Source organism: Harmonia axyridis, chromosome 4 (assembly GCF_914767665.1).
Source record: "Harmonia axyridis chromosome 4, icHarAxyr1.1, whole genome shotgun sequence".
NCBI lineage: Eukaryota > Metazoa > Arthropoda > Insecta > Coleoptera > Coccinellidae > Harmonia > Harmonia axyridis.
Genome location: NC_059504.1, coordinates 938,587 through 952,425, shown reverse-complemented (window position 1 = coordinate 952,425; position 13,839 = coordinate 938,587). Strand labels below are relative to the sequence as shown.

The window sequence follows — 13,839 nt, the reverse complement described above, 5'->3', positions numbered from 1 at the left end:
TAATCTTCTTCTTCGAATGCCTGTGTCTTTAATCGTTAGACGGTAATGATTTAAACAACAACATAAAAATATCCTGGTCTCAAATTTATTCCAACGTATAAACAATTGGAACACTATACTATTCTGGGAAATATAAAGTTATTTCAGATGAACTATTCGATACATCAATTTACAAACCACCGATCAATTATAACACTTTTAATGATATAATTGGATAATGAGGTACAAATCGATGAATCGGTTTTCTCATTTTCTGTGATAATTGCCTTGAATAATGAAAACGGATATTGAGAATCCAATTGAAATACGCGAATGAAACCTAATTCTCAACAAATTGTCATTTTCGATTGTGTTCGATATATACTGCTCAACGATCGTTGTGGATATTGGAAGAATACAAAAAATGAATAGAATTGAGATGAAATGAACAGGAAGTGACATTACTGAAAATGGAACGATACACACTTCAAAAACGCATTGAAATTGTAAAAAATGTGAGCTATTGGGACAAGTTAGTGATGTGAAGAATCGAAACCGTGTGCGTCATTCAAAAACATTATGAGAATTGAGAATATTGCTGTTATAGCCTATAGGGTTTCCAATTTTTCGTCGATCTTGGGAATTAGGCTATAATTAATGATTTTTTTATGGCCGGAATTGGAAGATATTGATGTGGACGACGTTGCCACGCAAGCAACTAAGCAATCGCAATTTGCAAGAGAATTTTCCTGGCTGTATTATTTCTCGGAGAGGTGCTCCCAATGGCCACCGAGATCTTGTGATTTAAAACCTTTAGACTTTTTTTTTTGGTCCAAGTGAAAGATTAGGTCTACGCCAATGCTCCACAATCGATTCAAGATCTTTAAGATGCAATTCGTGAAGTTATCGAGGATATACTGCTGCAAATGTTGGAATTGGTCATAGAAAATTTCGTTTCATGCCTCTTATTTTGTTTAGTTTAACTTTGTTGTTGTTGTTGTTTTGAATATTTCAGTATTTTATGATTATTTTTTGTATATTGGTAAATAGGCCTTGTCACCAGTACTTGTACTGTATAAAAGGTCAAGGATAAAGAAGTAAATAAATAAAAAATGAAAATATTGGAAAACCCTTCATAGTCAAACAAGTAACAGCAAGTAATTTACAATGGAAAGAGTGAAACATTTTATGCTTTTGTTGATGTTGAATTTGGATTAAGACAAATAAATTTCCTTTTAAGTTGCAATAGCTGAACAAGGTAGAGGTATTGCATAATTGTTGCTAAAATAAGTGTAGTTCGTTTTAGAATTATTTCTGAAGATATATCTCTTTTGAGTATTTGCACAGTAGAAAAAGAAAGAACTTCTAGATGAATATTTTCGACAGTTACCAGTCACAACTTCTTTTTCATCAACTTATTTCTTCGTAAACTAAACAATTACAATTTTTTTTACCTTCATTCGTATGTTCTTTATCGTTCAATCAAATCGAAATGGCAGGAAGGTCAAGGTAAGGATTGTAATTATCTGAACTTTCGATATTAATTACCATTGAGTTCAATATCTCATTTTTTTTCTCTGCGATCGTCTTGATTCAGCTCAGGTGATTCTCGGAACCAATTAGATAGATGCAAGTCATTAGTATCATTTCAGGAACTGGCTATTTTCTATTAGCATGTATACGATATATATGTGATTATAATTATTTTTCGGGGAATACTCATGAATGTAAACAAAGGATTTTATTAATTTTTTCGAATAAATTGGTTATGATTTAGGAGGGAAAATAAGGTATAAAAATTAATAATAGACAGACAATTCAGTATTGAAGTGAATTTATACAGTTAAAATTGAACAATGATACTCATAACAGATCATAGAAATGAATTACAGTTTAGAGATACTGGTTTTTCAAAAATATCATCCTTTGAGTTTTTCGAATTCATTTTTTTATTATTTACACCTAATATATGAATATTTTTCATTTTTTTCATTTCTAGATTTAATTCATTTTGTGTTCATAGTAAAATTGTAATCAAATGATATATAGGGTGTTCCATTCAACAACACCCACTTCCATCTGTATCTCTAAAACGAGACTTTATTTCTAATTAAATGGGGCATCCTATATATGACTTCATTACAATTATACAATGAACACAAAATGAATAAATAAATGAAAACTTATTGTATATTAGGTGACCCATAAAAAAATAAAGACGAAAAACTCAATATCTTTGAAACAGATAACATTTTTGAAAAACCGATAACGGGATTCTTTTCGACAAATCTACGGCTATAGAACTGCGTTGAAAAATATAGGGTGTCCCATTTAAGAAACACTCAAATATTTTTGATATCTCGAAAATTTTTTTCTCTATGTCTTATATTTCTCGAGATGCTTTCAGTGAGCATCGAATTTGGGACACCTTCACATGGTAATCGAATATTGAAATTTTTTGTTCTAAAGCGATGAAGTTGTTATCAGTCGAAAAACAAGAATTTTGATGATTGGATTGTTCCTTGGTGAAAATTTATTATTTACTTTGAAAGGACCTTCTTTGAAGACATGACGATAAATTCGAATAAATAATAGGATTTTAGTGATTCATCGAGCAATTCCTGGGAAGTTTCGTCATAGCAGCGAATTCCATTGAAAATTTCCACAAGGAAAAAACGTATGAAGAACGGGTGGTGTGTTAATATGACATTTGATATCCTGGAAATCAGTTACTGCGCCTTGCAGTATCCTCAGGATCGGGAGGATCGTCGTCCTATTTATTTTCAGGTCGTCTACCCTAGCGCCATCTTTATCCTGTGCGTTGAATCCGCGAACTAGCCCTGTTTTGGTGCACACGCCCGAATATCATACATTATTAAGAAACACTAAATGAAACGTTCAAAATTGTGCCGCCTAAATCCCAACATGAAAGTGAGAACTTTTCCTGATAAGTGTGCTGTGAAACTTCCCCGGTTGTTGTTTTGAAAAAAAAAATTCGCGAAATCGCCCAAATATCCTTTCCTAGTTAAGGTATTCTTTTCAGGTATAAATTCATTGCTTGCTTTCGTTTGATATGGTTATTCACGCTATTTAGCATCTTTATTTGTTCGTATTGTATTTTTTTGAAATAAAACTTACAGGACAAGTTGGTTATTTTATTTTAATTGCCAAAATGTGTTTAGGTTATATTTTAGTCCCAGTTCGAACGAATAAATGCAATAAAGAGTTCATGAACTTTTGCTAAACATTTTTTTGAATAAATTTTTATCATGAATATGTTCATTGGTGCTCCTTAGACATTTGAATGAAATTAATGGTTGAGAAGTGTTGAGTAGTTCAGAATAAAGGCTATTTTGTATGAATGGTAAGTTGAGGAAAGTAGAAGAAAGCTTCAAAATCATTCCATGTCATGGTTGTTAAATATTTGGATCCATTTCATTGTAGATAATTCATAAAGCAAAACATCAACGAGTCATTTGCTAAATGTAGTTTAGTCAGCTTTGAGTTTTAGATGTTATTGGAAATATTTTGTGTGGAATGATTTGCTCGAAATTCGTTAAAAATGTTCAATGAAATAGAGATAATTTAATATATACCTTAACTATAATCGTAAATTGTCTACATAAGTACAAAATTTCACTTGAAAACTGAGGGGAAAATTACTCTATAAAATGAAGAATAATGAAAAAACGACGAAAATATACAAATGAACATAAAATTTCAAAACGTAACTACAAACCGAATTACACAATTCTCACAGCAGTAGGTAAGAAACAATTACCTGAAAAAAATGAAATCCAGAGAAAACGATATTAAAAAACTAGTTATCTCTACACATGTTACATACGTTGGTTATTTTTCTTACACATACACAATTGGAAGAATAATAAAAAATAATCATAAAAATAGGTGTATGAGAAAGATTCAGAAAGTTATTCAATAACAAATTTCCAGCTGTCGAAAAATATTGAAAATTAGGGGATTATAATAATTATCATATCTACAAGAGGATAAGAGAGAAAAAAAGGATGATTTCTCGAAAATAAGGGTAGGTATTTGTTTTTGATTCATGTGATGATTAGTTATCATCACTGAATATGAAGATTTTTGTATTCACAGCGGACGAACTCCTACTAAAGTTATAGTGGGTAACATAGAATTTTTATAAGAGACTTACGAACGTTTCGACAACAATGTTGTAATCTTCAAAAACTATAAGTTAGAAGTACCTTTTCGTAATAAAATCAGGCTAATTCGAGATCGTAAGATCAAATATTATTCACAGTTTAATATTGAATTAATGAACAAACTGTTGTTGAAGTTCATATTGGAGCTTTTATTACTACCAATTCGAATTTTTGCTGATTGGCCGTTTTTATATTCTCCTTAGCTTTTTACTATCGTGTTTTTATCTGCCCGTTTGATCCTGTTAAATTTTTAAGCAATCTAATATTCCTGAAATGACTAAAAGTTCATCCTATAAGAAAGTTCTAGTTCTTTTACGTAAGATATTGTGAGTGTTGGGTATGTTTAGTAAAATTATTATCGTGTAACAATTATTGTAACGATTTTACCAACCAAGCAAACTTGCATCTTTGATATCGCTCTCCAGTGGCGTACCCAGACAAAAGCCTTGGAGGAGGATAAAGACTTAGAAACGAAAAAAAATAGTTATTCGTTTTCAATGTCTTTTGAATTCTTCTTGAGATTGATTTTCACACGTCGAAGTGTCAACTGTTGTATTCAAAAGAATAAAACTTGAAGATTGTCCTGCATCAATTTTCCTTCTTTTGAAGAAGATTTCCAAAGAACTTTGTTTAATCGTAATTTTTATTAATTTCGAGATCATGCAACATACATTAAGAGTTAAACACGGAATATAATAGGATATTTCCCTCCTGTCGAAAATTCTATGTATATGGAGAACAATTATCGAAAATTACAGCGAATATTTCCCTCCTGTCAAAAATTCTATGTATCTGGAGAACAATTATCGAAAATTACAGCGATAATTGCATTGTAGGAAGCGAAACTACACTGCGATAATTGTTCTGTTCATAGATGCTTAGTTTCTATGCATCTTACACAGTTCGAATCTATGGCAATTCCATTCTAAATCAGTTTGACAGGTAATGTAACAGTTTATTCGGGAAATATTCCCCCGAATTACACTCGTGCATCAAAATTACCGGATAATTTCGCATTCCAGCGTGTTTTCTTTGAAAAACTGCATTCGGTCATTTTCATTTTTGGAGAAAGAGCCCTCCACCTTCGGTGTCGGGCTCTTTCTCCAAAAATGAAAATGAACTCATGCAGTTTTTATGACAACACGCTGTCATGCAAAATTATCGGTAATTTTGATGCACTTGTGCAATTACTTACGAATATTTCCCTCCTGTCAAAAATTCTATGCGTATGGAGAACAATTATCGGTGTCGGCTCGTTCTCCAAAAATGAAAATGAACTCATGCAGTTTTTATGACAACACGCTGTCATGCAAAATTATCGGTAATTTTCATGCACTTGTGCAATTACTTATGAAAATTTTCACGTCATCCACCTCAAACTAATCAACAGAATATACCAAACCTACTACCTATCTTTGTAAGTGAAAATGTTAATGCAGTAAGTCATGGAATCTAAAGTGCCGACAAAGATATTCTTTACGACAAAGGAATTATTAGATATGATATTATTTATTTACCTTAAGGTCCTAAAAAAATTAAAGAAATCGCTGTTCGAGTAGTTCGAAGTTTTTGTTTCAGGATCTCATTGATTTTTACGCGATTGTTTATAATCAGTTTGGCATTTAAAGCCAGTATGTAAATAATGATTGTGATAGTCGATGAATTCGTTGTTTAAATTTTTGCACGATAAAATAATAGAGCGTTGTGACTTATAATGGATATTCCTCCTGGGGGAGATATATCCCCCTTATCCCCTCCCTTGGGTACGCCACTGTCGCCCTCCCTCATTGTACTTTACCAAATTACGACACCCCGAAAGGATGTTTGAATTTCTCGCGTGAAGAATTAAATCCTGGAAGAAATCTTCTCCACATCCATGTAAAGGGGGGGGGCAGCCCCAACGTCTCTTAATCAATAGACATTCCAGAGACAATAATTCATTTTTCAGAGCAAAACATCAATTACACGGTGCTGCCGGTGCTAAAAGCTCCTGAAACCGAATTTCGTTCCTTTATTTACACCGGAGCCAAAGTGGGCGTTGAATGAACGCTTGCGCGACGCCAGCGCCCCCACCGGCCGAGCTTTCCTCAGTCTGACCTGAACAACCGTATACACCAAAATACGGGTCGATTCTTATAAGGCTTAAAATTATTGAATTTCCCAAACAGACCTCGTTTTCACGGTTTTTCCGTGAGATTTACCGATACGCGGTGACGTATTTACGTTTAAAAAAACACACACGGTGTTAGCTCTGGGAAGCAAGGTGCCTATAGCGATCACTCCAGCGGACGGGGATTATTTATCAATGTGTCAAAAGTTATAAGTGTCAAATTTAAATAGTTTTAAATTTATTATATTATTGTAAAGATATACAGTTCACTTACTGGGTAAAATGGGAGCAAAAGGAAGTGTTGAAGCTGCCAAGTGTAATGCACAAAACTGGAACAACTTGGAGGTAGGAGGACTGTGTTTGTAGATTCTCAAAATGTGTATATGCGATTGAGGGGTTATACTACTAACATCTACTAGTATATCTTTAAAGATTCAATCTTAACCCTTAAAGTTTATAGAACCACGAGATCAATTCTCTTCCTGAAGACCGCCTAATCAGTTCTCGGTGGTAAATCGATTTTTGGCTCTCATCCCTTGGCTATATACCCAGTTTTTCGATGAAGAAACCTCATTTAGAACCTAAATACATCATTAAACAATCTTCATTCTTCATTTCTCGAATTAATCTCGTATTTTCCAAACATCCAAGCTTCTTGCATCGTTCATATTTTAGAGGATTCCAAAAACTCCTTTCTACTATTGATACGAGAACGTTTTCTGTGCGAAAATTCGAGGTTTGTATGTAGGTGGCATTTCTTTTCAGGCCCCACCTCTGGTTTTCCTGAAATTTTCTTCTGGCACGAATCAGTTATGAATCGATTGGTCTGGATGTTTTTGGTCCATTTACAAATATGATTTGATTCATTCATTCGTTGGGAAGCACTTGATTGGGGGAGTTTATTAAATTGTTGTATATGCTTGGATGCAACTATGACTGTAACATCTACAATCGTATATTACTGGACTGCGAAATTTGCCTACTGAAGACTTAATCTCTCTGTATATAATGATTATAGCGATTATACTACATGGCTGGAATCTGTAAACATCAATTTAGTATCTCCAAAGTTGAACAATTTTTTCTTATTACTGTTTATTGGAAGCACCCATTTATTAGGTTATTTTCGATGAAAGAAGATGCACCTTTTTTACAATGATTAAACCTCTCAGCTACAAAATAACTAGCACAATTAAATTTAATTCTCTCGAATGTCATTCCATTACCATTTATTAACAATTATACTATTGAAAAATAAACCTTCCTGAATTCATTCAGGTAAGAACCACTTCATCGAATAAACTATAATTCATTAACCTATACTTAGATATCTCTTTGGCAATTTAAATTCGAAGAACAGTAATGGATGTAAAGTGAAACTCGAATGTTTTATTAGTCCCGTTTTTCTGAGCAATCTAGTTTTCGTGAAAAATAAAGGCTTATTCTATAGAAAACTTTAGCGCCTTTAAATTTAAAACGCAATTTAATAAAATCTATTAAAATTTAAAATTCACGAATGGTATACATGACATATATGACAGGAACGTATAAATATCAGTATTTCTTTATAAATTTAACGATCTGCAAAAATTTTCGCATGCAACACAAGAAATGAGCTAATTTTTTAACTCGAAAGAATCTTCAATATTTCCTTCTACAAATAAAAGTGGCACTGGATTTTAAAATGATTAGTTATTCCAAACATATCTTCTAGGACACACGTTGACTGAGTCTGCAATTTTCCAGCGTTTCTTGTAGGATAATTTTAGATTCCAGTGTGTGGTAAACATAGGTAGTACAGTCGAGAAGTCACAATGTTACACATCTTCATGATAATTTTGGACTAATTCAGTATATTTTTGTTCGGCTGATTGCTCTTCCATATCGGATGTGAGTGGTGTCTAGTTCTATTTTCTTTAGCATTTTTTGTTGGTTATTGCCGAATATTTTCTGTTCTCTCCTGTTGTGTGTTTGTTGTGTGTTCATTATAAAATGTGATACTCCGGAAATATGACAAGCAAATGGCCCAAGAATTACTACTTGTGAGTTGTAAAAGAGTAAATAATCGTAGATTTAATTCACTGAATTTCCAATGTATTGTTGAGAACTCGTTCCCCGAACAGAGCGCTATATGATTTTCTTTCTCACAATGTTTGTCATTTTACAATTCTGAGCCGGGAATGGATTCAACGTTAAGGTTTTACTTACTGATGACAATTTGTCTTTGAATTCGATTCTGTCCGTCCGTCTTTTCCGGTTCAGCTGTGTACTCGATAACTTTCCAATGGAAAAAAATGTTTAGGGTTGGGTCGGATATCAAATGCCGCGGTTAGATGCAAAGTTCGACTAGGGGTTCCGTAAATATGGAAGGTTGTATTTTTCGATTATTTGAAAACTATTCGATCAACATAAAATGCATTAGGTGGAATATTATGCAATATTGACTATTCATTGCGCCACTAGAACCAGAAAAAATTCAGAAGAATAGTGGAAAAATACTCAATATTTCATTGGCAATAAATTCGATCGATTCTATATTTTGCGTGGTGGTATGAAACAATAATATCCAGCTTTGTGCAGAATTTTGTAGTAATTTTTCTATCAGAACCATGGAAAATTCAAGAAAAACATAGAAATATACTCTCCTTTATGGTCACGTGACCGTAGACTCAACTTCTCTCTTTTTAATATTGGAGTCATTGCTCTATATAGTACGATCGTCCAAGGACGAATCTATCTACCTATTAGATCATCGGTATTATAAACATTTTTAGCTTTATGAAGGTTATATATCGCAATTCGGAAAAATATATTGAAATATTTCTGACTACTTTATGAAAAGTTTCGATATTGAAAATGAGAACTTATTTATTTCTTCGCTATTTTTGTAAAAGCGAATGAATCTGTGAGAGATAACAAATCAGTCAATATACAGATCTTGAACGATCCCGTCTTAATTTATCAAGTGTATCTATGATCCTCGAAGAATTCTATTCTCTTATTCTTGAATTATCTGTTGTTACCTTTGCCTGGGTGCTAAAGTGATTAATTTCGAAATGTAACTTTGATATTCCTGTATTTTTGGAAAACCTTCGAAATATTGATTCAAGACAGTGAAAATGAGGGCATATGCATATAATATTGAAAAGCAAACAAGAAAGCAGAAGATTACAAATAAATTAGTTGGTATTCCTGTTTCAAACGAACCGAATCTATCAAATATAAATTGATTGAATTAAATTATTCCAGAATGTCCAAAGTTTGATTGGAATCTCATGAAAAATTGGGATGAAATTGTATTCAATTTAATTGGTGAAAAAATATTGTTGGCAAAACATTTCAAGAAAGTATCTCAACTTCGTTTTGAATTCAATTTCTTGATTTCCCTTTGCATAGGTCACACCAATAACTGAATTTTTCATAGGAAAAATTATCAGTGAAGGCGATCTTGCATGACTATTTTCCCCGTTATGAGAAACTTATTAGCATTATTGTGTAGGTGATTAATTTATTCGCAGTTTTACCTTGAAACAAGCGCTGAAAAAACTTGTTGCAAAATGGCGAATGCACAGATTACTAGAAATGAGCTTCGAACAACCGTAGCATTCACCATTTTGTACTATTTCTTTTTTCAACTGAATTTCCATTCGAATATAAGTCTTCTCTATTTGTTAGCCGAATTGTTATCTACACTTTTGATGGAGCTGGACAAAAGCAAATATTTTATGGTATATAGAACATCAGAGTTTTCTAGAAAAATAATGTTAGAATTATTTTAATTTTTTTCAACATTGAAACTTTGATTTTCAGAAATTATTGACTATCATGAATTAATTCATAGTTCAATTGGTTATATTGATTCTTTAATACTTTCATTAAAATTGAGTCTTAAATTTTGCATATCACATTTTTAAATCATTTAATATAAAGCAAAAAATAATGATTTTGGTATCAATAAAATAATTGAACAGATAATGACTCTATAGGAGAGTTGAGGTTGGTGTAGATGTAGTAGTTCACAATGATAACTTTCACCAAAAGATATTGAGGTAATACATGTTTTGCCGGAAATTGAAATTTAAATGGCTCCTTCAGTTGAAAGTTGATCTATTTTTAGTTTATTATGGAAAAGTAGAAATGAGTTTTTCTGTATTGTAATCGCGGATTTTTAGTTTACGTTTTGCTTCTCTTGAACTATGACCAGGGGCGTCGCAACGGGGTAGGCAGGGAAACCCTATCAACATGGAATTTTGCACCAGGCAGGCTTCAAATCGCCATTCTACATCTATATCTATCTCTATCATATCTATCGAATAAGCAGTTTTGAAATTGCCAAAAAAAAACAAAATTTCGAAAGGTCATATTTACGGAACCCCTAGTCAGATTATGCCCATTAACGATCTCAAACACGTCATTTGAGATCAAAACCTACCCTGAAAATTACAAGTAACTAGGTTCTTCTGCTCAAGAGTTATCTTAGACGGAATCAAATTTTTGAGAGAGAATCCTTATCGTTTGGGACCATTACCGGTTCAACCATGACGAAACAATATTAGAGCACTCTATTCGGGGAACCAAGCACTCGAAAATCAAAGAGTTCTTCGAAAATCGATAATCGATCATGTTTACATCGAGATCGAATCACGATAGCGAAAAAAAAGGGGTATCGGACTAGCAGCGGGGTGTGTTTGGGGAAAGGAATGAATAGCGGAATGTGGTGACGTCACGACGTCGAACCGGCTGGTGTCGTCTAGGACGATCGATGCGACGTCGTTTCGGCTGTGCCCCTCCCAACGGCGAGGAGGAGAAGGACCCGTGTTTGACTTACAGCATCCGAAACGGGAGCACATGTTTCACCTGATACTCTCTCCAGACTGGCTATCGACCGACAAAGCCTTTTCCCATACACACACTTACACTCTATTTTCTTTTTTACATTTTTACTTTTTACAAAATATATTGTTTTGTCTATTTCAGTATTGTAATGAGTTCATTACGATACTAAAAACAGTGCTGTAATGAACTCATTATAGCATTATTTTTATTTGTTATATTTTTCGTTTTATGGTTGTCGACACTGACTGATATAATATAATTTGGATAAAGTGAAATGATTAGCATTGAAAATACTGGTCATCTTTTGAAGCGATCCACGAATCGATCCAATTTTTTAATTCTTCATAAAGCAGGAAGTGCTGGTCAGCCAGGTCGTGCGCCATTGATCGAAAGAAATGATAGTCTGAGGGAGCAACGTCTGGAGAATATGGCGGGTGGGGTAGGGCTTCCCATTTCAACGTTTCCAAGAATGTCTTGACCACTTTCGCAACATGGGGTCGAGCAATGTCACACACTATCATGTCTCTCGTTGTATTGCGGTTGTTTGTCTCTCAATGCTCGGCTCAAACATTTTAAATGCATTCGATAACGATCGTGTGTGACTGTTTCTGTCGGTTTTAACTACTCATAATACACTGCACCGAGCTGGTCCCACAAAATACTGAGCCTAACCTTGGACCCGTAAAAATTCGGTTTGGTCGTCGATGTGAAAGCATGGCCGGGTTATCCCAATGATTTTCTGCGCTTGAAATTATTGTAATGAACCCATTTTTCGTCTTCAGTGACAATGCGATGCAGAAATCCCTTCCATATTTGCCTTGCAAGCAGCTGTTCACAATCAAACAAACGCCGTTCAAAATCTCTCGGCTTCAACTCGTACGGCACCCAATTTCCTTGTTTCAGAATCATTTCTATGACTTTTGGGCGTTTTGTTGTTGCGTCACTCTCAATGATTCTGCCAATTCTTGTTGCATTTGACACGAGTCTTGATCAAGTACCTAATGCCTCCAATTCTGCATTTTCGAAAACCTTCTCTCTTCCACCGCCATACTGGTCTTCGACATCAAAATCACCATTCTTGAAGCGTTGAAACCGCTCTCAGTACGTTCTTTCACTAATAGCGGCCTCACCATAGGTATTTGAGAGCATTGGATGAGCCTCAGCCGCAGATTTCTTCATATTAAAGCGGAAAATTAAAACCTCCCACAAATGCCGAGAATGATGTTTGGAGCTGTATCAGCGGAAAAAATAGGATTTTTTGTGCCGATTGAATAAAATATGGGTTCAAAACTACACTCTTACCAAGAACAGTGGTTCCCAAAGTTCCAAAAATATTAATCAGAGAAAAATATTCTGCATCCCAGTTTTCTCATTTTGAATGATATCCATATTTTTATTGAAATCCGAAAATTCGAAAAAAATTCTGTATATTATCAAAATGAACTCGACACTGCACTAAAATTTAGGTTCATATCTCACATTATCGGGTATGTTGTGACATATCTAAATTTTATAATAAAAAACCGAATAAATAGTTAACGAAATCAACTATTCATGCCCTGAATCTAACCTGAGAATTTCAATTCTCTATCACATTTCTTTAGAGAATTATTGTTCAGGTGACGGACGAACAGAATCTAGTTTGATCTCGAGTTCTTCATCAGTAAGTAAAACCAAATGTTTTGAGTACACTCTGAACTCAGAATGGGAAAATAATAGATTTTTTGTGTGGAATAGTAGACCTCTGTTGAAATATTAAAACAAAAATTGGATCACCTTTTGAATTTTTTCTTCAATTTCTTTTTTGAATTCATAAGAAAAAAATTGATACTTCCCCTAAAAATCTTATAACAGTTCATTCAATGGAATGTGTAATATAAAAATATACTCTAAAGATCATAGTGCTCAGATGAAATTAATTCTGAAAAGCACTCACTTGAATCCAGAAGTTTTCCGCGTTTGTTTATATTCATAATCCCCTACAAATTCATAATACAATATTTCCAACTCATCTAAGCAGCATTCTCGGCAACATTCGATAAACATAGATTCACGGTTTGACAAATTAATTATGATCCGTGCAACATTGAAGTTCTTTGGAGTTTATTATTCCCATAGACACAGATTTAACTCTATGATTATACTTAGAGAAATTTGTCGATAAATGTCATTGCACTTGCGTTTTCAGCAATTTTTATAAGAATCAAAGGAACATGATAATTTCACGTGTAGAAAGTTCGAGAATTTTCCGCTTTGATCTATGCAGTTCATATATTGGCAGCCAATGGCATGAAAAGAACAAAACTTGTATGCTTTCTACAGAAATTGGTTCCGCAAAGTGAATTTCTTTGAATGGTACTGTCTCTAAGAAATATCTGAAGACAAAATATTTCCAATCATGATGTAAATATGTAGTGAGTAGATCAAACCTAATATATCTCCTTGAAAGGACGTAAGCATGTAAGAATCCCCTATTTATCCACCAAAAATGCAACATAGTTGAGGTGATTCAATTGGTAGAGGTCACGGTGAGGTCAAATTACCATTTCTTGGATTAGTAATCTTTTTTATAGCTTTTTTACGTACTTATTCACATTTTTATTGTTAATTATCGAATTTTATTCCTAATGGGGGACCTTTACCTATAAATTCAACTTAGAAATTTGAAAATGATCTCGTTATATTTGTTTGTCTAGATATTGATGATGGACTATTTGTTAGTTAGTT

The 13,839-nt window shown here is 33.5% G+C and overlaps 1 protein-coding gene across 1 annotated transcript in view; it reads left to right on the top strand.

Annotated features, from left to right (window-relative positions):
• Positions 1-6,271: 6,271 nt before the first annotated feature.
• LOC123678839 overlaps positions 6,272-13,839 on the top strand; it is a 91,262-nt gene continuing 83,694 nt past the window's right edge. Inside the window, exon 1 of the mRNA XM_045616081.1 lies at positions 6,272-6,621. The gene's annotated coding sequence lies outside the window, so the exon portion shown is untranslated. The remainder of the gene's footprint in view (positions 6,622-13,839) is intronic.